Below are 25,810 nucleotides of genomic sequence, written 5' to 3' on the forward strand. Positions count from 1 at the left end.
AGTACTTTTAAATTCCAACCCATATATGATGACCAACATGATAGAGGATATAGAGTACTTTGACCAATTCCCTGCTTTGAGTGCATCTGGGCCAGTTGCTAAATCTCTACCTAATTTACCTGATAGGGTTGTTGTAAGGATAAAATCCCATGAATTCCTTGCAGAAAGAGCAGAATATAAACACAGTTTATACATAATTTACATTAATTGTCTTTTATATATTTTGAGGTTTTCTTCTAACTAGTCTGTTATTGATCGTGCACCAACAGGCATAGCTGAGCTATGTGAGAAATATAATCTGCCTAATTACGTTATCTAGAGTACAGTCAAAACTGACATTCAATTATAACGTTGAGTGTTCAAAGCAAGCGCCTGACCAGCAAAGGCTGCAGGGGGCATTTGAGAAGTGGGTAGGAAGAATGGCTGGATATGTCAATATCAGAGCAAACTCATAACTGAATTGAGAGGGAAGCTGATATCAGTAACTGCCTCAAAGGAATCTAGACTGAACTCTGATATAGTCTCTTTTCTCCAAGCACTCTAATGGCCTGCCAAGTCCATTCACATGCGTGAAGTTTATTCAACCCAGTAAATGTCATACTATCTGTGTGCCAGGGTTCAAAATGTACACAACAAAGATGCCAAGGGAGATTATTTGATGGGATTAGGGACCATGGCAAATTCGCTGTCTCTTTTATCATTCATACTTCCTGCGTCAGGCCTGCAGAAGCTTCATGCAGCAGACCTAGGGGGTGATGGGAGATATTAGGGCTTTTCTCTCTCCATATTTCTTTGTAAGCTGTTCTGCAGAGCATTTTGTGGAAAAATTAGACATGTAATGTTTAAATAAATATATACATAAAACAGACACAAAAAAGTGCCCTGCAGAGCTGACATGCAAAGTAATAATTTTGAAATCTTGGGCTCCATCACACCAGCATTTTATCACATGTTTGTCCTGCCTTATTTACCATTTTGCCCCAAGACCCTCACACGTCATCATCCCTGTCCTACAGTCATCTCACCCCTCCATTTTCCATATTTTTCTGAGGTGGGGAAAGTGCGGTATTTTTGTCTTGATGTGGGATAAAACTGCCCTTCCATCCCTGTGTAGTGTCATTGTCGCACTATATTGCAAAACTCCCCTTCTTGGGAGGGTGTGCATTGAAGGGCGGTCTTGCAGATGAAAGAGGAGAGTGGGGGCAGTTCTCTAGTGCGCTGAGTCGTTTGAATGGACTCTCATTGCTCTATCATCCACCTGTTTCAACTTCCCTCTTTTTTTGGCTGCTGTATGAGGTGCCCAGCCAATGAAACATTCAGCTTTAGACAACAAAACCAGATCAGGGGAGAGGGGGAAGGCACCCATGTCCATCAGAATGTTCATCAAGAACCAATGAACTGGAGGGGAAAGGAGAAGGGGCAGGATGGGGCAGCAATATCAGGAAGTTGGCATGGTGAAAAGATAAACAAGGTGAAATAGCACATGCATGCATGTGAAACTGAACAGTGCTTCACGTGCTAATGAAATGGAGGTGGAAAACACAGGTGCATACCAGGAAAAAAAGTCGGTGTGATGGAGCTCCTTGTCCTGTAACTGTCTTTCATTTGCAGGCAGAGCTAGGAGCACCATTTGGTTTTCACACTGTCCTTATAGTTACATTACTTACTACCATCTTTTGAAAGCTTCATCTTCCACAAACTAGAAGGGGAATTACGCTTCTGCTTTTGAAATGGAAAACTGTATTCCTATTTTTAGAAGATCACGCCTGTCAGTCCTATTTAGAATAGTCCCACTGAACTAAATGGAATTAAGTTAGTCATGACAAATTTGTCCTGTTCATGTCAATGGGTCTACTCTAAGTAAGACAAACTTTGGATACAATCCAGAATGACTGGATAATCCTAGAGTTGTTTTCCCCACATTACTAAATATGCATTGCTTTTAGTCTTTGCTGGGCTAAAACAGAAGCTTTTTGTGATAATATTCCACTTGGGAACTCTATAGATTTCGTCAAGTGTTTTCCTTTCCAGTTCCAGTGCTGTTGCCATATATTATGTCCACCTTCCTTATATTCCTGTTCGTGTGTGTGTGTGTGTGTGTGTGTGTGTGTGTGACTCCAAAATTGATGATGCTGAGCAAACAACTATTTCATTGATTCACAAAGGGATCTCCCACATCCTTTTTCTAAAGCATCTTGCAGTGAAACTGCTATATATTTAAATATATGGAAGGCCGAAGTTTATATCACCCGGGAAACAATGTACATAAATACTGAGACCTGGCTTGGATTATTGAATCTTTCTGTTGTTGCCCTAAGGTGCTGTTATTAGAAGAGTTAAAGCTTACAATTTCTGCTCCCCATTTAAATGAAGACATAAATCTTCATTGAGATTCTACACAAATACAGACATCATTGAGTGGAAATATTTATATTAGGCAACAGCAACAAACAATAAAACTTTTCAAAGTACTTTCTTTCATAACATTCTGTAAACTGTAGTCCTTTCAGTGGATTGGCACAGTAGAGTAGCCATCTGTCCAACTTTACAGAGGTCAGTCCTCTATATGAAGAGCTGTCTGGTCTAATCCAAGTCTCTCCAAACTGGGAGAGTGGGCATCAAAATGTCAAATGTGGTTCAAGGTATGCAAGTGTAAAGTGATGCACTTTGGAGCAAACCCCCCCCACCCCAACTTCAAGTATAAGTGATTGGATCAGAGCTAGCAGTGACTGACCAAGAAAGAGATCGATCAAAATGTCAACCCAGTGTTGCTGTAAGGAAGGCAAACTCCATGTTAAGCATAATTAGCAAAGTAATTGAGAATTAATTTGTCAGTATCAAATTATCGGGTGACCTCAGTGGCACGGAGTGCCTTCTACAAACTCTGGTTGGTGGCCCAGCTATGCCCCTATCTGGACAGGGATAATCTGGCTTCAGTTGTCCATGCTCTGGTAACCTCCAAGTTAGATTACTGCAATGCACTCTACATAGGGCTGCCTTTGAAGACGGTTCAGAAGCTGCAGCTCATGCAAAATGCAGCGGCCAGATTGATTTCGGGAACCAGAAGGTTCAACCATATAACACCTGCTCTGGTCCGCTTGCACTGGCTACCTGTATGTTTCCGAGCCCAATTCAAGGTGCTGGTTTTGACCTATAAAGCCTTACATGGCTTGGGACCACAATACCTGTCAGAACGCCTCTCCTGACGTGAATATACCTGGTCACTATGTTCAACATCTAAGCTCCTCCTCTGGGTGCCTACTCCGAGAGAGGCTCTGAGTGCGGCAATGAGGGACCAGGCCTTTTCGGTGGTGACCCCCAGACTATGGAACGATCTCCCTGACGAGGCTCACCTGGTGCCAATGCTGCTATCTTTCCGGCGCCAGGTTAAGACTTTTCTCTTTGCCCAGGCATATGGCAACAATCTTAATCACCCACATGTTTATTTTAACGGTTTTTAATGCTCCATGTATGTATGTTCTGTGTTTTAGAATTTTAAATTTTGTATACTTGTTTTTATCTCATTTTAGAATTTCTGTAAACCACCCAGAGAGCCCTGCTATGGGGGCAGTATATAAATGTAATAAGTAAATAAATAAATAAATCTATGGTGTGTCCACACTTAAAGTACTGTGTACAGTTCTGGTCATCGCACACATACTATAGATAGATATAGAGAGTAGAGTTGGAAAAAGCCCAGAAAAGGGCAACTAAAATGATCAAAGATTGGAACTCCCCTTTGAGAAAAGGTTACAACACCTGGGAGTGTTTAGCTTGAAAAAATGGCAAGTAAGGAGAGAGATGATAAAGCTGTTCAAATTTATGTATGCTGTGGAGAAAGTGACATTTTTCTCCCTCTCACATAATACTAGAACCTTGGGGGTCATCCCATGAAATTGATTGATGGGAGATTCAGGTCAGATAAAAGGAAGTGCTTCTTCACACAGTGCATAGTTAAACTATGGATTTCATTACCACAATACACAGTGATGGCTACCAATTCGGATAGCTTTAAAAATGGGTTAGACAAATTCCTGTAGGACAAAATCCTGGATGGCTACTAGTCCTGAAGGCTATATGCTACCTCTCGTATAGGCCCATATACATCAGTTGCTGAGAAACATGGGTGGAAGGGTGCTGTTGCACTGTTGTCCTGCTTGTGAGTTTCTCGTCAACAGCTGATTGGCCACTGTGTGAAGAGAATGTTGGACTAGATAGACCCTTGGTCTGATCCAGCATGGCTCCTCTTATGTTCTAGTTTCAAGATAAAATTATGTTCTAGTTTCAAGATAATATCAGAATGCAGACCAGGGGCTTTGAAGTGGATGACAAACTGAGCAGATACACGTCACTTGTATTCTCCACTATGGTGAGAACTCTCCTGTTTCCATTTCAGTTGTAAACTGATTTAGGATTTATTCAACCACTTCAGGCTTTGTTTCAAATGAGAAGTGGTATATAAATATTGCTAATGGTTAAGTAAATACTGAATGTATTGTATTTCTATTTAAGCTGTTGTTATTTTAATTTGTCATTTTAATTCTTTCAGCCAAAGAATGGTGCTTAAAGTGGCTTCCAATAAAATCTGGATTTTTTTTCTAAATTTCCCTTTATTCATATATATTAGCGCATGCAAATTTCATGCAAATATGAGTCTTCTTTTGTCATCTCTTTTGGTGATGCATAAGCAGGTGCCCTTTAGTGCACACATAACACTGTTTGAATGTCAACCTTCATCCCCATCAACTTCCATGAATCAGAGACATAACTTCTAAAGTGGGGAGGCTTCTGTACTCATTTAGGATCCCTGCATAATGAGATTTCTAAATATAGAAAGCCCTATGTGGTGAAATGGAAAGCTCTTCCTCATCATTCTACACAGAAGAAGGACACCAGAATAGGGTTATTGATTATCTCCAAAAGTGAGGGGATAAATGTCTGCAAGTGAGAAAAGGATACTTAAGGCATAGGTTCCACTTTGGAGATACAACCAAGAAATTTAGAACTCCAAAATTTGGGGAGTAATTAGGAGTACAGTTTTGAAACCATCCCTAACTTCAAGAGGTGGTATTTGAACCATTTGTTGGAACGTTATCTCAAAATTCGCCATCTCTGGTTACAGGAAAGAGTTGTTGTGTGTAATGGGATGAAAGAGAAAAGGAAAAGATCTGATCAAAGAAAGAAAGAAAGAAAGAAAGAAAGAAAGGCAAGATAATGGTCATTCTACAGTACTCTCTCTGTGTTTGAGAAAAACAAGTAGGAAAAGAAGAAAGATAAACACATAAGATTCAAAGAAACCAAAAGTGCATCTACAAAACTAGCACAATTCCTCAGAGGGGGTTCACACATCCCAAGAAACATTAGTTACTGCGAAGCTCAGAAGAAGGAGGGAAAAAACCTTCTGTGCTTTATAGCTGCTTCTAGACTATCTGGAAAGTGGTAGAAAAACATGTGGGGCTGTTGCTAAGCAACTAGATCACAAGTCTGCAGTTCTCCCATCTCTTCATTTCCAAGTGATAAAACAGCAGGCTGGAAGAAGATGTAGGAAGGAAGAGAAAAAACGTTAAGACAGAAACAGATGGTGTGATACTATGTATGTGATTCGGGACGGGGGGAGGTCATGACAACCTCAGAGAAACTTTTTAAGTGTGCATGCATAAATTAATTATTAGATGTGATTTGGATAGGCGTTAGGTTCCTTTTTTATGTAAAAATAAAAATCTATTGAAATTCATTATGACAAAATACAGCTGGCTTTCTTCTTCGTCCGGCTCTATGAGGTTGTTGTCTTGATTGCCTATGTTGTATGCGGCCAAGTGGTGGATTTCAAACATTACAGCACACCACAAAATAATATTGGAGTGCACCCCTTCTATTCAAGTCAACACACTATTTTTATGGTCTTCTGTGGACTGATAACTCACCATGTCGGCTTCTCGCTGGTTAATGCTTCGCTTTTCAATATTGCTATGCTTTCATTTTGGGCACAGCCAGAGTGGAGCAGACAGGGAACTGCCCAGAGAACTTTGGCTATTGGGCGGTATAAAAAAGAAAGAAAGAAAGAAAGGATAAGAGCCAAACAAGGATTGAGTAAATCAAACTTCCAAAACAGATGTTGGCATGATGCAGGCAAGAGACCAAAGCACCATGGTAGCCCGTCTGCTGCCAGTGCTAAGCTCCCCTCTTCACCCTGACTATGGAGAAGAAGATTAGGTTGGACAGCAGCCAGGTTTGGCCTCTCATGTCACCCTTTGTGACCAGCTAGTGGATGTGGCAGTTAATGAGCCCTGCACATGGGCCATTGTTTACAAGTCCCCATAGGTCGGTCACACACACACACACACACACACACACACACGCACACACACACACACGCACACACACTACCTGTTGCTTTCACCCAGGCTAAAATCCCTGCTCAATGTCCCAGCACCAGACTAAAGCTTATTGTGACAGGGGTATTGGCCCCCAAATGCAGAAGCCAAGGGGAACAACACAAGGAGGTTAGGTTTGCTCCATCTCTGCTGATCTTCCACTAGCAGGCAAAGACTGCTTTATTGAAGACTAGCAGATATGCCTGGCATTGCTTGTGTCCATGAATAATGTTTATAACGTTTATTTGATATTTATTTATTTATTTATTTATTACATTTATATACCGCCCCACAGCCGAAGCAATCTGGGTGGTTCACAAAAGTTAAAACAGTAAACATTAAAAAGTAAATAAAATTTAAAAACCATCAGAAACATAAAAACAACAGTATAAAAAAGGAGTATCCATTTAAAAAACAACATTTCTGGGGTCCATTAAAAAACAAACTTAGCGTTGTTAAATGCTGTTAAATGCCTGGGAAAAGAGAAAAGTCTTGACCTGGCGCCTGAAAGATAACAGTGTTGGTGCCAGGTGAGCCTCATCAGGGATATCATTCCACAGTTGGGGGCCATCACTGAAAAGGCCCTCTCACTTGTTGCTATCCTCCGAGCTTCCCTTGGAGTAAGCATTCGGAAGAGGACCTTTGATGTTGAGCACAGTGTAAGGGTAGGTTCACGTCGGGAGAGGCGTTCCATCAGGTATTGCGGTCCCAAGCCATCTTGGGCTTTATAGGTCAAAACCAGCACCTTGAATTGGCCTTGGAAACATATAGGCAGCCAATGCAAGCAGGCCAGAATCGGTGTTATATGCTCAAACCTCCCTGTTCCAGCTATCAATCTGGCCGCCGCATTCTGCACAACCTGCAGCTTCCGAACAATCTTCAAAGGCTGCCCCATGTAGAGGGCATTGCAGTAATATAATTTGGAGGTTACCAGAGTATGGACAACTGAAGCTAGTTTATCCCTGTACAGATAGGGGCATAGCTGGGCCACCAACTGGAGTTGGTAAAAAGCACTCCATGCCACCGAGGCCACCTGAGCCTCAAGTGACAGAGATGGTTCTAGGAGAACCCCCAAGCTACGAACTTGTTCCTTCAGGTGGAGTGCAACTCCATCCAGAACCGGTTGAACACCCCCCATAATAAATTTCTCTGCAACTTATTCATCTTGGTTGGTTTCTTTAATTTGGTTGAGTTAGTAAATTGTTTTGTTAGAATAAATGAAAAAAGGTTTTAATAAGGACTGTATTTTAAATTAGAGCTTCATGATGAACCACATTTTTTGTTTTATCTGAAAAGCCTACACCTCCCATCATGCCTTGGCAGGAGCATCTGTATAGACTTCAAAAACTATCAGGACACACAACACCCTTTCTACTAGCTAAAGAAGATGCAAACCTAAGAATGTTATCAAAATATACCCAGCATTGCCCAGATATCTGAATATCATATAGTAGGGAAGAAGATCTCAGTGGACGCGGGAACTGATATATGCATATGCTCTGAAGTTATTATTATGAAAAAAGGAAAGAAGCCAGAACACAGAATACTTTATTGGCATAATTTACTGTAAAATTTCTACGTTTAACAGGTTTGGGCAGAGAGCCAGGATGGTCAAGGCCACCGGTGACTTGGCCCTTTTAACTGACATACCTGTGCTCTGAAGACATACCATGGCACTTTTTATTTTTATTTTTTTAGTTAAATGAACTCATGTATAAATTAACCATCTGCACTACAGAAAGTGCATACATAAGGAAGTGAAGTCACATAGAATGATACAGCCAGTGAAGTCACATAGAATGATACAGCCGCTGATTAAGAGCCAAACTATAGCTTGAATTGTGCTTAAATAGTATGCTTAAGGTTGACCATACCTCTTTCTTAACAAAAACAAAACAGCTGTGGGGACCCAATTGTGATCAGGGTTGTTGTAGGGGAGAATTTAACTCCCCACCCACCCATCCATGCTGTTTTCCTGGTTCAATTTTGCCCAAAGCTGCTATTTGACCCAGATATAGGGCCTTGCTAGACCATGCCGGATAAGCTGGCAGGGAGGCGGGGCGACGGCGCGCTAACTTTAGCGTGCGCCGCCCCGCCTCCTAGACGGCCGACGCGCAGGGACTTCGAAAGCCCTGTAGCGTCGGCCATTTTTGTTTTCAATTTAAAGGGGCCATGTGCGCCCCGAAGCCGCTGGACAAGGTAAGCGCCTTTTTAAAAAAAATTAACCCCCCGCCGCTCCTGATCCCCCCTGCCATCCCTGATGCCTCCCTGCCCACTCTTTCCCCGCCCGTCCTCCCTCTCCCCGATGCCCGTGCCGCCCATCCTCCCTCTCCCCGATGTCCGTGCCACCCGTCCTCCCTCTCCCCGATGTCCGTGCCGCCCGTCCTCCCTCTCCCCGCTGTCCGTGCCGCCCGTCCTCCCTCTCCCCGCTGTCCGTGCCACCCGTCCTCCCTCTCCCCGCTGTCCGTGTCGCCCATCCTCCCTCTCCCTGATGCCATCCCGGTGCCCGGCCTTCTCCCCCCCTCTCCTGCCGGGTCCGGCCTTCCCCCCTGGGATCCCCCCCTGGTCCGATGGGCACAGCGCTCGTATGAGCACTGTGCCCAGTCCATGGCTTTTCCCGGCTACTCACAAGTAAGCGAGTAGCAGCAAAAAGCCATGGACCTTGCTAGACGTTCCGTAGCCCCGGCCTTAGGCCAGGGCTGTGGAAAAGGTGCACCATAAGCAAATTCGCTTATGGCACATTAACGGAGGCTTCAGTGTGGCCTGACCCCGGATTCCCCTGTGCGTCATCTGAACGCACAGCAGGGAAACCGGGCCTCACAGCATGCTAAGGCCTCATCTAGCAAGGCCCATAGTGTCATTAACACCAAACAGCACATGGCCCTGGTTAACAGTCAACCCACCACCTTATGGTGCTGGTGGGCAGGGTGAGTGGCAGTTGGGGAAAGTGAGGAACTACATGGACATCATGAAAGGTAGGTAAAATGCCTTCCCATCCCTGTTTGTTGGCAAGTGGTGATCTCTCCATAGTGAAATTGCTCCTCAATTTCTCTGCCCACAAATAGGGTGGAGAATTACAAGAGGGTGCACATTTGCACACAGCTCTAATAAATAACATAAATAGTTAGTCTGCGCCAAAGGACTGTTGCTTGGCAACACATAGCCAAAACAGGAGAGTGGAGGGTGTGCTGTCCAGAACAACCAAGCTTTCTAGTAGGCTGCTGTGGAAGCCTGAGTGTGTATGTGTGCGCACACACATATATTTGTGTGTATGTGGGATTGGAGAGCCATTGGCCTTCTGCCTTCATTTCCTTTTCAAAGTAGCTACCCAGAAAAGCTAGTTACTGACTACGAGTTAAAAGCACAGAAAGCTACCCAGTGCAGAAATAAAGCACAGCACGTACGAAAAGAATAATATTCATTTTTATGGGCTTGTAGAAAAGTCTGTCTTCCAGAGGAGGTATGGCATAATGGCTGGTTTTAGATATATTCGAAACTGTTACCTTATCATGCCATATGAGTTCACTATTACAGCACTGCTGTGCAGTTGTACCATTTAAATAATTGCAGATTATTATCAGGTTAGTGGAAGTCGTTTCTTTTTTAAGTGCCAGGCTAGCAAAAAAAATATTTAAAACTGTACTAAATTTTTATTCCTCGGTTAACCATGAAACTTCATTTGATGTTAATTTTTACTACACTGAGCACCAAAAGAATGTATAATAATATGCAAAATATTGTTAAGTCATGCCTTCATTGGACACATCTGGCTTTTATGCCAATTTGACTGGAGTTTGGATACAATTAGCTCTTAGCATGATTCTGTAGTGATGTATCCCAAACTTGCAAATAATTGGTTTGGAACACAAATTTAGCTAGATCATGACGTGTGTTTTTTTTTTTTTAAATCAAATACCATTTTCTTCTATAGCAAGGTTTTGCACATATACAGCAAGGTTCTAGGGTTTACTCAATTATCTTTCCCATCACAATCCAGAGATGTCATGGATTGAAACTGTAACTTTTTTCATGCTAAACATACAAATGTGTTCTACCAGTGAGCTAGGCAGAATATAGTATTGAAATGCAGTGACATCTGTTGGGGCTCATGACGTCTTCCATGAGCTACTTTAAATGAATATTTTATGGCATGCTCGTTACTGCCCACTCCTGGATGTTTGTGGGTCATTGTGACAATGCCGTCAGCCTCCTGTGCATCTCCCGCTCCATTTTACGGTTTGAGTGCTAAAAAGTAAAAATCAGAAAACCTGATTCTTCTGGTATAAATTGATATTTGCTGGGTTTTCCTGCAGTGTGCAAGCAAAGTTGTGCTATAAAATGCCCACTAAAATGCCCATTCAAATGCATTGAGCTGTACAAGCCATGTGGTCACTGCTCTCTTCCTCATGTAATTACAGCTTGATACAAATGCAGAAGAGAAGCAGGAAGCAGAACCATGGTAAAGGAATGTGATTTTCTCCCATCTGGAGGAGCTCTAGATATCATTTTCAAACCACTTTCATAGTTTTATATCCTGCTTGGTGCAGATCTGGCCCTGTTGACCATTGCCTTTCTTCATTTGCTTTAAAGTAAATACTGTTCCCTAGCATGACACAGTTGCAATACTCCTTATAAGAGAGGCATTCTGTTATTTGATGAAAAATAAAGAGGGGGGGGTGAGACACTTATCAGAACCAGCAGACATTGACAGGATAATCATAGGCAGCAACAAGAGGCATATGGTATCTAGAACTGTCAAGTTAGGAATATGAAATATGGGGAAAAAAATAGAAACAAGCAGAAAATGCTTAAAAGAAAATAGGCACAAAATATAGGGAATCCAATCACACTTAATATGTAGGAAACATGTATGGAAACATTTCCCCCTTTTTCTGTGTATAAAGATTATGACATAGTGCTTCAGTGCTCCAAATAAAATTAAGATGGATAGTGATTACATGCCATTCATTTATTGAGTTATTAGTTACTATTTACTCACTAGCAGTATTTCTATACTGCAACTCATTTGCACAAATGAATGATTTAAGCAAGTCCCTTTCCCCCTTTTTATGTGGGTCATGTCCAGTGGTTATTGATTCCTAGACAAATATCACAATATTAAGGGGTATATTAATAGAATCATATAATTAAAACTGAAGCTAGAGCTGCTTCTATTTCCTCTTGGAATAATAGTGATGAAAATAATGAAACCAGATAAGAAAAGTAATGTACAGTTCCTTCGGCAGCTATACTTTGTGCAATATACTGAGGAACCAATAATAACTTTCGTGTGAAAGAGTGGGAAGCCAAGCTCTTTGAATGTACACCTTTGCACATTCACCAGTTATGTGTGAGTGAATAAGGAGACGGATGACATGTATTTGGGTTTTGTTTTGTTTTTTACTACGCAAGAGTAAACACAACTGCAACAGCTATATAAGGATGATATGGCAACATATACCATACAGTTCTTTTTGGTACATCTAGCTAGTCATCCACCTATTTACATATATCTGTATCTTCTAAGTACATTAAATAGCTCAGGACTGCAATACATGTTGGAATGCTTTCGTCATATGAACCTGTACACTGTGATGAACATCTGAGGCCCTCCTCTAACACTCTCCTCTATTGGAGGCTTGCAGGATGGCAACAAGAAATAGGGCCTTTGTGGTGTATGTGTCCTCTTCCCAGATTGTGGAATGCTCTCCTTAGTAAAGTCTGCCTTGTGCCAACATTGTCATCCATTTAGCACCAGGCTAAGTTTTCCCTCAAATTCCAGGCATTCAGCAATATACAATGTATATATGTAATGCCCCCGCTGGAAGACTTTTCCATGGAGGAAGAGCTGGAGGACCAGGAACCACCTGCTACCAGCAGTGCCCAGGATCTGCCAGTAGACCAGGAGGAATCCAGGCCTTCAGAAATGACTACTATGAAGATATTACTTGTGAAGAACAAGGATTCTGCCTCAGGGTTGGAGGTAGAGGAACCCCCAAGTCCTCGGGAGTGGTGCTGCCAGAGAAGGTAGGAGTTCAGAAGGAATTCTAGACTGAACCAGAGGCCGCCTTGTGAGAATGTATCTGTGTGTGTACACACACACACACTTGCATGTAAGAAGCTTGTTCACAGGGAGATCTTTCTCAGTTGTCCAAATATCATTTTCCTACAATGTTAAAAAGCATGGCATGGTATATGCCACAGGACATCATTTGTTGGGGTAGTCTTTAAACCTGTGTAAGAAGGACCTTGAGTTCTGACAATGACCATACAATATATTGTTACATTAATTTTGCTACCTGATTTTGAATAAGTCTGGAGGGTCAGAAAGAAGAGTGTTAATGGACCAGAGTGATTGGTTTATGTTCCTTAAGTGTCAGTCTGCAAGTTGTGCCAGGAACATCTTTAGCTGGGGAAATAGTATGTTAATGGTGCAGGGTAGTTAAGGAAATGTCTCTTAATGGGAGTGACTAGGAAATAGTTGGAGATTACTCTGGAACTTAAGGAGAGGTTATGGAACTCACCCTCCTGTGTCCAGTCCACTAATGGTGTAAATGAAACTGTACTTTGACAGAGAGATGGAGAGACACAAAATAAGACAGAGGGCATGAGGGAGGTGGGACAATCCTAGACTTACCTGCTTCCAGGATCGTCCCCAGGTGTCTACACGTGCTGCATGACATACCGGGAGGAAGAAGACATCACACCCACCATTTGTTTTTGTTTTAATAAAAGAAAAGCGCAGGAGAGCTCCATTGCAAAGGTACATTTGGTGTTTTTGTTTTTTAAAAAACTAGTTTACCCCACCCCACCCCCGATGGAGCTCCACGCCCCAGGCCCGGTTCCCGGCTCCTCGTGGTTACTCGTGAGGAGCCGGGATGAAACGAACAGCCAGCCACATGTCCCACGACCACGGGAAAAGTCAGGATTAAAGGATAGGGCAATATCCTGGGGAAAGGGGAGGGATCATCCCTCCCCACTCTCGGGATCCCCTGTGCATCGTGTGAATGCACAGGGACAATCCCGGGATGATCCCTGGGATATTGCTCCATCTAGACATGCCCAGAGACAGAAACAGAGGCAGGAAGTAAACTCTAGAAGCACCTTAGGATGTAGCACCTCACTCTGGGACAGTAGAACTATTGCCTGCTAGGAGTGATATACTGATTCTCTCCACCTATGTATACTTGTATACTTCTGCTTATTATATTACTAAAATACTGTAAGTCTCCTCAAAGAATGCAAAAGCTGGGTAGCACTACTTCCAGACATTCCATTGCTCAGGATCACATAACAATGTCAACGTCTGTGAAAGTCAAGAAGAATTTCACTCCACTGCAAAATTAAGTATGCTTAAACTCAGGGCCTTGCTAGACCCTGCCGGATAAGCCGGCAGGGAGGCGGGGCGACGGCATGTTAATTTTAGCGTGCGCCGCCCCGCCTCCTAGATGGCCGATGCACAGGGACGATGGAAGCCCTGTAGCGTCGGCCATTTTTTTTGTTTTGTTAAAGGGGCCACGTGCGCCCCGAAGACTGCGGACAAGGTAAGGTTTTTTTAAAAAATTAAGCCCCCTGCCCCCTCTTTCCCTGCCCTCCCTCCCCCTCTCCCGTGTCGCCCTGTGCCAGTCCTCCCTTCCCCTCTCCCATGTTGCCTTGTGCCAGCCCTCCCTCCCCCTCATCGCCCTGTGCCAGCCCTCCCTCCCCCTCGTCGCATTGTGCCAGTCCTCCCTCCCCCTCATCGCCTTGTGCCAGCCCTCCCTCCCCCTCGTCGCATTGTGCCAGTCCTCCCTCCCCCTCATCGCCCTGTGCCAGCCCTCCCTCCCCCTCGTCGCATTGTGCCAGTCCTCCCTCCCCCTCATCGCCTTGTGCCAGCCCTCCCTCCTCCTCGTCGCCTTGTGCCAGCCCTCCCTCCCCCTCGTCACATTGTGCCAGCCTTCCCTCCACCTCGTCGCCTTGTGCCAGCCCTCCCTCCCCCTCGTCGCATTGTGCCAGTCCTCCCTCCCCCTCATCGCCCTGTGCCAGCCCTCCCTCCCCCTCGTCGCATTGTGCCAGTCCTCCCTCCCCCTCATCGCCTTGTGCCAGCCCTCCCTCCTCCTCGTCGCCTTGTGCCAGCCCTCCCTCCCCCTCGTCACATTGTGCCAGCCTTCCCTCCACCTCGTCGCCTTGTGCCAGCCCTCCCTCCCACTCGTCATCCTGTGCCAGCCCTCCCTCCCCCTCGTCGCCTTGTGCCAGCCCTCCCTCCCCCTCGTCGCCCTGTGCCAGCCCTCCCTCCCCCTCGTCGCCCTGTGCCAGCCCTCCCTCCCCCTCTCCCGTGTCACCCCCCGGGATCCCCCCCCGGCCCGATGGGCACAGCGCTGAGCACTGTGCCCAGTCCGTGGCTTTTTGTGGCTACTCGCGAGTAAGCAAGTAGCCGCAAAAAGCCACGGAAATCACTAGATGTTCCGCAGCCCTGGCCTCAGGCTGAAGCTGCGGAAAAGGCGCGCCATAACCGACTTCGCTTATGGCGCGTTAAGGGAGGCTTTAGTGCGGCCTGGGGCCGGATTCGCCTGTGCGTACAGCAGGGAAACCGGCCCTCAAAGCGCGCTAAGGCCTCGTCTAGCAAGGCCCTCAGTGATTTCAATGGGCCAAAGGGCACATAAGACTGCTTTGGATTGTAGTCAGTGGCAGGGTCTACACTACTGCTGTAGTTGTGCTACAACAGTTTATAACGTTTATAGCGGTTTGGCCCAGGACACACTCCACAGACAGTTTTCAAACCATTTTCAAAGTGTTATATCCTGCTTGGTGTAGATCTGGCCAGCATGTTGAATGACATATAAACTCATCCATGTATGTGTTAAAAAGATTAAAAACAACAACAACAACATCAACAACAACAACAGCAACAACAACAACAACTTGACTCTCTGTCCAAATGTAGCCAGTGCCATAAAAAAATAAAAAATAAAAATAAAGTAAAATGATGTAAAATGTTGTTTGGTTCTATATTTCTTAAATTCCAATTCCACTATAGCTGCTATCGCTGGTGGTCCAGCACACCTGGTGGGAACAGAGCAAAGCAGATGCTGCCAAACCTAGACTAACAGAAGAAGGAAGGTTGCCAGCAATAATGCTGATACAGAAAGCCAATTCTGGTTGTCAGCTCTACCAAGCCAGCTAATCCATCTCCAGACCACCTGCTTACCTCTTTTGGATGTCCCTAAAACACCAACCTCGTCCATACAACTGGAAAACGGGGATAAATTACTAAGGGAAATGACTAAACCTCTGAAACAATTGATATCTAGTTTCCACCTACCATCAGGAAAGTATGCCATACTAATAGAAAATATGAAATAATTTCAATTAATGTGGTTACAAGATTTTGACACATACCCCCACCATTTCTTTTGTCCCTGTCTGGGTGGCCTTTGTGGCTATTACTCTTTATTGCTTTTATGATTATTTTTAGAGCTAGGAATCATCAGCTTCATGCATGATTGCCCCATGTGGTAAAACAACAGAATTGGAGTTTGGAGCATCTTCTTGACCAGTAAGTAATGTTTAACCTCTGGACTGGCCCTGCCAACCAGCTGAACATTGAGACCTGCTAGGTAAAAAGCGCAATAAAATGCTTCCTATTTGGGATGGAAGTTTGCCTGGGCAACAACAGTTTTCCTGACACTGGCTTGTTACAATTTGTTCTCCAGCTTTGACTTTTGGCTCGTTCCTTGTTTACAGCTCCTGGTTCAACTCTGACAGCTGCCTTCATCACAGCCCTGATATTCTTTGCATTACCCATATTGCCAGGATCAGGTCCAGGACAAAACGAAGCAATGGCAGTAAGGAGTAACAGTACAGTTTGGGTATTGTTTACTGACAAAGACCAAATGCAGTTTGAGGTTGACAAATGTATTGACTCAGAGGCCTGTCACCACTGGAATAACAAATAGAAGGAGAAGACAGTGTAACCAGACTCAGAAGCCAGTGAGTCATCTTAGAGTTTTATAGATGCTCTGAATTTCAAAACTCTCTAGAGCCTTTCTTCTTATGCCTAGAATCCATTTCTTTTTTAAAAAAAAGTTCCATCCCATTCAACATACACTGCTATTCCTTTCCATTCCATTGTCTGACTACAGGTTGTGTAATCTAAAACGATTGTATTACCTGCCATAATATATTTGATAACCCACACATCAATGAAATTGAAACTCACCCCACACCACCACCACCCAGCGTACACTTCTTACATCAAGGATAGACTGGGGGAAAGTGCCATAAGAGTTTTTGAGTGATTTTTATTTTTCACAAGTTGATGCTCATGTCGAACATGGCCAACTTATTTTTTATTATGGGCGTTGTAAATGTAACCAGAAAACCATGTAGGGTATTTAGCTTCTTAGTCATCATTGCAAATTTAGCAATGGACTGTTTTATCTCACAATTAACATCTTAGGCATTGTTCTTAAGGCAATAGTAATATTTAACTGTTGATGCCTAGGGTTGGACAGATGCCTCCAGTTTTATTCTGCTTCTCTTCTGCAGATTTATTGTTTTATTTATTGGCCAGTATCCAGTGGGGCACAACTGCTAACATAAATTGCATTGTGATTGCATAAAGTGTACCAGTGCAATGCACATCACATTAACTGGCTGTCCAGTTTTCCAGCATGCCAGCTTACACTGTTGGGATTGCACCAGCAGAGTTTATGCTATGTAATCTGCATTTGTAGTTGTGCTACAATTATTGGTAGGCCACCAGCAGGATCCTTCCCAGTGAAAGCCTGAGTGGTGCAAAGGTAGCTTCCTCCGTCCCTTGTCAGGGATCCAGCTGGGAAAAGCCTGTCTGGAGTGAAGCATTCTCCCTGACTGAGGCAGAGTGATCATATGGAAAGGAGGGAATTTCAGCAGGTGTCATTTGTATGCATGCAGCACCTGGTGAAAGTCCCTCTTCATCGCAACAGTTAAAGCTGGTGGATCCTGCCCTCTTTTTATCTGGTCACTCTAGTATAACTCCTGCAGCTTTTAACTGTTGCAATGAATAGGGGATTTCACCAGGTGCTGCATGCATACAAATGACACCTGCTGAAATTCCCTTTTCTATACAACTGTTAAAGATACAGGAGCCCTGCCCTCCTTTCCATATGGTCTGCATAGACTGAGGCAGTGGTTAGAGGATTTCCAATCAATATTTTAGCTGAGGACCTAATAACATCAGGGGATAGGGGTCTGTCTTCTAATGTCATCTGCCCCATGAGGTGGTCCATTGGGGCAATCTAAGCCCCTGACCCAAAATGGTTCCCACCCCTCTTCTTGTTATGTGGTGTTGTGATGAGGGCTGTTGTGATCAGCTGCAAGGTTGACCACAACACCACTACCAACAGTATTCCTTTCTGTACTTTGGTAACCATTTGCAAATTGGTACCCTGTCTAATGTCATACACAAATAAGCTAATTTTGCAAGCAATAAATCCTGCAACATGTCATCATATCTGTAACTCATAATAGGATAAGGAAAGCTACAGGTTTTCTTCTATTAATTACATATTATTTGCCATTTTAGAAAGCAAGCTCAGTAAAAGAAATGAAGAATAACACATCAATTCAAATGCATATTCTATTATTTTACCAATGTTTACTGACCCAGTAAATTTCCAAAAGAAGAATTCTAATTAGAAATTGTGCTTTTTTTATTTTTTTGGCTAGTTTTTCTTTTTCTTTTTCTTTTTTTAACAGTAACGAAAATGAGCCCAATAAGAAACAGTGTGTGAAATTGCTTTTGATATTTCTTCTTTCAATACACAATTTGAAATGATGCAGCTCCTTATAATCAAAGGGAGCCACAAGCTTAAGGAAAAACAAGTGGGGGGAAAGAGGTAACTATTCAGTGAGAGTAGCAGATCGTTCTTTTGAAGTATATCATCATAAACTTTAAAAGTAATAAAACACTTTTTAAAAAAGATTATCATTAAAATCAATGAAAGAAAAAAGAAGAGTGAATGGGAAATTAACATGAAAAACCAAATGGCCCCTACGTTGATGTCTTTTAAACGGACTATGAAGACTTATTTATTCCAAACTGTTCTTAAATGATATTTGTGCTTGTTATTTAATTGCTTTTACTTTTAACTGCTGAATTTCTTTTTTAACTTGCTTTTACTGAGGATGTGCATCACATTCAGCAAAATCCTGAATGCTGATTTGAATTGGGCTATTTTGGAGATGCCTTCCCATAGTGACTTGGGATTCCAGTATCCAGAACCAAAGCTGGCCCATCATGAAGCTTTGTCTATTATTCGGCACTTCAGAAAGGGCTGCAAAAAGGCAACCAGTTTGTCTACCAAAATAAATAAATGTTACAGATCTACTTCCTAATCAGAGGGAATGGTTTACCATTAGAGACATTGGAAGACTCTGGTTTGGGGATTGAGCTCTGGGACTTTTCACCAGCTCAGCTCCCTGGACACTGGTTCCATGATCCCAGAGCTTGCCCAACTTGGTGCGTGCTATTAGAACACTTATGCCTGCAATTTTGTGAAAGTCACACTATTTATGGGCACCATTTTGTGCAAAATGGCATTTTCTGTAAATAGTTTACCCATAATTTTGCATAAAATGGTGGCTCGCAGAACAGTGGGGCACAGCAGCTGTCACCGGTCACCCGTGGATCATCTGGTGCACCACCCCATGCACCCGACAGAGTCAGGAAAGCAGTGGCCATCTGGCAAGTGGTATGCAAGGTGGGTGCAGGGGAGATAGTCCATCCTTATTTACCATTCTCCATTCACCGTGCTCTTAAAAAATTCTTTGTTCAAGGCTGCTTTCTGCTCTATTGTGGAGAGCAATAATGGCTGAAGAACTTTTTATGGGAGGAATTGATTATGTCTGGTGTCACAATCCACCACTTACCTCAAGACTTCTTTTGACCTTCCTCTTTAAAGGATCCCAACCATGAATGCCCTCGGAATATGGCTGCCCACTCTGTAGATTCCCCACCCTTTCTGTGACCACCTCTGGGCTTCACCTTTTACTCTCCCACTTACTGTCTGAACCCTTTTTGGTCCCACAGCAACCAGCTTGGCACTTTGTGCACCTTTTATTCATGTTTACTTCAGCGCGGCCACCATATAAATCAGTACCTTACCTCAGGTACTTAAAGAATCCAATCGAGGGTGAAACAAAATAACTTTTATTTAAGGAGAAGTAAGTTCACACATTTTATCAAGCCTATGGTTTCATTTGTTTCAGTACTTGGTTGTTACAATAAATATGTCACGTAGCCTTAGGCATGTCTACACCATTCAATTATCCCAGGATCAGCTCAGGAGCGTCCCTGTGCATCCATATGATGCACAGGGGATCCCGGGGGCTACCAGGGTACTAGTGGAAGAATAAAAGGTGATGCCCAGAAAGGGAAAAATAATTCACAGTCCTCCCCTTCCCTCCCACTACAGCCTTAGATGTAGATGAGCCCCTTGCCTACTCTACCATATAAAGTCAAATCTAACTCCTAAAAATAAAATGCAGACCCTGCACTATTCTAACTTCTTCAGCAGACTAACCCTGACTCTCTTTCTCACTCCCAACTGTCAACTACTAACTTACTAACTGTCATTCCCCTTCACACACCTGAATCAAACAGCCAATCAGCATTCACTCCAACATTCCATTCACTCACTCCCCCTCCCAATGGAATTAACCACTTACCAGCCTTACCATACGAAGTCCAAACAGCATTTACATCACAGATAAATAGCATAAAATAGTGAAACATCACAGTTGGTTTCTGGGCTTACTGTTTTGTCACTCCTTATTTTTCATCAATCAGTAGTCCAGGGTTAGTGATTTTTGTAGCACCCAAAACTATAAAGACTCCCCTTGCAGCAGTAATCTCCACCGAAGGGGCAACTGTCATCTGTCAGAAGTACAAAAAGAACATAGAAGCTATAGGTACATCCATTTTTAAAATAACAACTAAACAGTGAAAGAGAGAGGGAACACACCAAACATAGGATAAAAATCCCTTCACCTATTTCTGTGATACTAGTCAGGTTTCATTCCCATTGAAGTGTCTACTTTGCCTGCAAATTTCATTCAACTATGTTAGAAATAATAACAACAAAAACTTGTAATCAACAAGACGTAACAGTTATAGTCAAAAAAGAAAAACGCACTGTAGAAAAGGCAGAAGAAAAGAGAGAGAGAAATATGTACTACTGGCTATGGAAGTTAAAGAACTAAGGCAACAGGAAAAGATCACAATTATTTCATTAGTCACATCAGTCACCAGCATCACATAAAAAAACTAGACAGAAAACCTTCAGAAATTGGGCCTACCAAAATACATCTGCACCAACATTTATAGACAGGAAACTTCTGAATCAGTTAAAGACAGCATGATTTGGCAAAGCCCATCATGTCCATCTAGAAAAACCACAATGAGCAAGAAAAGAGATAATAATAATAATAATAATAATAATAATAATAATAATAATAATAATAGCTGTTTGTGGATTTCACATGGTAGTCAATGGGAGACATGAAGCTTCAGACTAAATAATGCTTCAGATGAGTCAAATCAGGCAGCCTCTGACTTGGTCTATTGCCAAATCAAGCAGTTTTACACAACCAGGATCCAAACCAGGATGCCATGCCCAATCAGCATCTGTTGGTTTATAGATTTGCTTTACAGTCTTTTCTTCTGCTGATATTGGGTTGAATCCAGACTTAGTCAGAATACACCAATAGGTCTTAAATAGGGACGTTTGGATTGTGTTTAATCTATTCCACATGAGTTCCGTGAATTGGGTGGAGTTTTGAGGTCCATCATTCATAAGTCTCATGAATTCAGATTTCCCCCCCTCCAGCTCTGAAAATTACGTAAATAATTTTCAGCAAGTTACAAAAGTATTTACACAACAATTTACAGAGTTTGTATTTGTGAATCATGTCACATTCTTCATTTTACTTGCATTTTTGCCTACAAATTCATGTATGGAAATTTCAGTTGTTTTTGCTGTTGTTTTTAAGCCACATATCCACAGAATTCAGCTGATGCACAGATGCTGGTCCAGCGCAAAATCCATGGACGAAATTATAATGTATCCAGACTTATTTCAGTCCATTTCAGATTTCTCCAACATCCCTATTTTTAAGTTAGTCAGAGCTAACATGTCCCATTGCTTTCATTGAATATACTCTAAGCATGAAACAATGCCCCTTTTTTGGCTGCTGCAACGGAGAAAAGGGGATGTGTTAGTGTATATGTGTGTGTGTGTGTGTGTGTGTGTGTGTGTGATTTTATAGTTCGTAATATGTTGTTATAGATTGTTTTAATATATTTGAGCCAACTTAATATGTTGTAATCCTGAAAGGCAGCCTATATATCCAGAAACACAATAAAATGTAATTGCATTAGTGCCACAACTTTGGAAGTCCTTCCTACTGCAATCCAAGAAATCATAAGAATGCTGATTGTATTCTTAATGTGCATGATTCCTATTTATATTTCTCCATGTGAGCACATGCATATGCCTAGCTTTTGAGAATGGTGCATCTGTAGGTTAAAAAAATCCATATATACTGGCTCAGAAGTACAGTTAGAAAGAGCAATCTTTTCCCAATCTTCTTGGCAATTTTTAATGGATACAACAAGTACCTTCCATTTTCATTTCTTGGGGAGAGAACTGCATATAATTATGGCTTTGAATAAGTGCTCCATATATTGCAACTATTTCCCGAACTTTTACTCTGGAATGATTGTACTTAGTATTTATAATGCCCTTCAAAGCCTTCAATCTGCTTTACATGCTTGTGGACAGAGAATGAAGTTCAGAAATAATGACAGAAATAATGAGCTTGGGATAACTGGGGGCTCTTTACTGAAATGGGTAATTCACCCCTCCCTGGATCTGCATGTCAGAGTGCGGGAATCTAATTAAATCTTTCTCCAGGTAACTAGCCTGCATCATGGGCAAACCACTCGACCAAGCCAGGAGTTGGGTAAAGCATGGTTCCTTTCCTGAGCTACACTTGTGTGCTTGGAGGTAACCACCCCATGTCACCCCCACCCGGTGCTGCACAACTCCGAATAGGTGAGACAGAGAGGTCCCCAAAGGCAAGACATATATCTTGAGTTATGAGCTGCACAAGCCATTGAGAATCAGGACTCAGAACTTGCCAATCTCCATAAGATGCCAACAAGTGGTCACCAAACCTCTTCTGATGTCCTAAGATTCCTGCACAGCCCTACGTATTCCAAGCACCCTATTTACCCACCCTTGAGTAAATTAAATACCTGTATAGAGTAAGCAAAAGACCTGTACACCAGAGCTGATCTGTGGCAGGTAAAATTCCTACTCAGCCCCCATCCAAAGGGAGCAACTGGCTAATCCCATACTAGATACAGGGTGGGACAGTGGGAGCCAGAAAGCAAAAGAGGCCAGGGAACATGATGAGTGTGTCTTTATAGGCTTGCCCCCATCACATGCTTAATGCTGTACATGTGCCCAAGACACATGCAACATTATTTCTCCCTCCTCCTTGCTTGTAAATGCCTCTTCCTGCCCAAGTCATGCCAACAGGATGGGAATAGAACTTTTCCTTCTAGTGGTACAACCACCCTGTAAGGAAGGTCAATATTGTTATCACCACTATCTTGCAGATGGGAAGCCTGCAAACTCTATTTTTTTTTATGACAGAGATTAGATTCGAACCAGGCACTTCCTAATTTGTTGCTCAGTCTCTTTATTCTTCTGCAACATCAGTACTCTGACAGAGATGAGAGAAGGGGGGGGGAATGGAAGAAAGAGAAAGTAATGGAAGAAACGAACAAAAGAACAAAAGCATTGATTTGTTGTGCAAAACATTGCACACAACATTGCACTCAACTGAGACAATTTTGAAGAATAGGATTGAATGCAAAATAACTAGCAAGTTTCTTTGCATGTTAATTGGGAGCTAAGCTGTTTCTTTAAGTGGTAGTCGGTGCAGTCCAAGGCTTAGGGATGTATGAGAATCTCCTTTCAGTTTGCAAATCAGTCAAAATTCTCTGTGTCCCCCCCCCCCCAAATAGGTTTGGCACCTTGGATAGCACCTTTAGAGTTCTGGCTGCTTCTGACTGAAACCTGGGCCAGATCTATACCAAACAGGATATAGCACTATGAAAGCACTATGAAAGCGATATATGGTATGTGTCATGGGCCAGTTGTCAGTGCACTTCAATCCCACTATAAAGCAGTAGTGTGACTCCTGCCTCTTATATATCACTTCCATACCACTTTCATAGTGCTGTAACCTGCTTGGTGAGGATCCAGCCCTGGAATGGATTCACAGCCTCACTCAAATCAGAGCCTTCAGCCTCCACTGCTTGTTGTGTCTTTTGCAGCTGTAAGCAGGAGAGGAGACCCACCCCACTTCCAAAACGGGTGCTGGTTTGCCACCAGACCATCATCATCTGGGTCCACAGGAGGGCTTCATGCTTGAGCTGTGGGTCACAGCTGAGTATTAGCATGACTCTTGACTGGAGTGATATTGCAGGAATGGCCTGCTATGGAATGAGTTGATGCTGGCTCTTTTCATCTACTTCAGAGGTCTTCTTCTCTAAAGGACATTGTGATTTATCAGGCTTGAGGTAGGTAGGTTGATAATGACCTCAGCCAGCAAATGGGCATCCAGTTGATAGAGGGCAGATGGCCTGGAGGGTGAATCATGTGGTTGGAGTTACTGCTGTACTGGATATGCAAAGGCAATGGAGAACCTATGTGCCCAGACTGTGAGAAAAAGAAGGTGATCAGGGACCTTGGGATGGGGAGTTACATTCCTCATCCTGGTATCAAGAACTGTTTGCTGTTCCCATACACAGTGGGTGGTATCCCCCTCTCTGTTCATGCAGATAAGTGTCCCAAACAGCCACAGGGCTTGAAAATGTTTTCTGTTTTGTTTGGGGAAAGGGGTGGATGGAATGTACTTTATCAACAATGATTAGATATCCATTATTCTCTTTTTACAGATTGTGCTTTTGAATGTGAAATGATGTACAATTAAGCCAACTAATTGCATATGCAGTGCACAATTATGTTGCAGAAATGGCAAAAAGTGGGCAAGGCATTATTCGTTTTTGCAGCAACAATAGTGTCCTGAATGCATGGTTCCAGTGTCCAAAAAGGCAGAGAAATCTTTGAAAATGAATGAACCATTTTCATACATGAACCATTTTCATACATTTTCATACATGCCTAAACTGAAGGAATGCTAACACATATTATTTCATCTGGCAAAGGACAACCTGCAAGAAGTTCATCCATAGCATTATAACCAGTTACTTTTAGATATGTGATGGTAAAGGCTATAGTGATTTACAGTTTCATGGCTACCAGGATATTTAACTGGCTAAGTACCTGAGCAAGGGCAAATATTAGATCCCATTTGCCATTTGACAAAGGTCCAAGGTAATGTTGTCAGCAATCTGCTGAGATAGCTGAGTTCTTCTACTGAGCAGCCTGTGTGGTAAATTTGACACCAGCTGAAGCTTATAAAGCAAACAACAGAGAGAGAAAGAGTGCAAGACAGAAATTATAGCATTCCAACCTTGATGTGATAAGACATAAATCAAGATGCTCTGGGTCCTGCTGAAACAGCACCTTCTCCATAACTTTATTCAGTGCCACTGAAACAAGAAGCCTCGATGAAGTGATCATCACAAATGAAACCCGAGAATCAAACATGATCCTGGAAATCACTCACAGAAGCAAAAATAGTATGCTCATTCATTCGTTTTGTTTCTATACCTCCCAATCTCTGGGTGGTTCACAAAAATTACATAGGTAGGGATGTCCGTCACATGGAAATCCAGCACTTTTCAGGATCACAAGATTTACCTGGAGTCTCCAGCTCCACTTGGGTTTGTGAGCCAAGCCGCAGTCTTCTCCCCTGAAATCAGGGAACTTTTTCAGTTCTTTTGGTAGTGGTGTTCTGTAAATTGTGATTTGCATAAATTTTATCATTATTTGTACAAATTTCAGCCATAATTTCAGCCACAAATTACACAAATTATGGCCACAAGTTCCACAAATTATAAAAGCTGTAGATGCAATTTGCACAAATTGAAATTTATGGGGGACGGAAACTCTAAAAGCTGGCCTGACTCGATTCAATCAAGTCAAGCAAGTTTGCAGGGAGGCAAGCTGAAATGCAGGAGGTTGAGCAGCTGAAAGTCTGAGTGGATTCCTCTGACACCCTATACATAGGGCAGTATCCAATGGGGCTATGGAGTTAGTGGCCCCTCTCATTGATTCCATTGGACAAGCGTCTCTTTTTTCCAATTCCATTGCACAACAGAGATTTAATGCAGAAACACTCATTTCTGGATTGAGATAGGTCAGCAGAGTTCCCTTATGGTCCTGCCCCATTCCACTGACCTGCCCCATTCCAGATACAGGGGTGTCTACTCATTCTGG

The sequence above is a fragment of the Elgaria multicarinata genome, chromosome 1 (genome assembly GCF_023053635.1).
Source record: "Elgaria multicarinata webbii isolate HBS135686 ecotype San Diego chromosome 1, rElgMul1.1.pri, whole genome shotgun sequence".
Taxonomy (NCBI): Eukaryota; Metazoa; Chordata; class Lepidosauria; order Squamata; family Anguidae; genus Elgaria; species Elgaria multicarinata.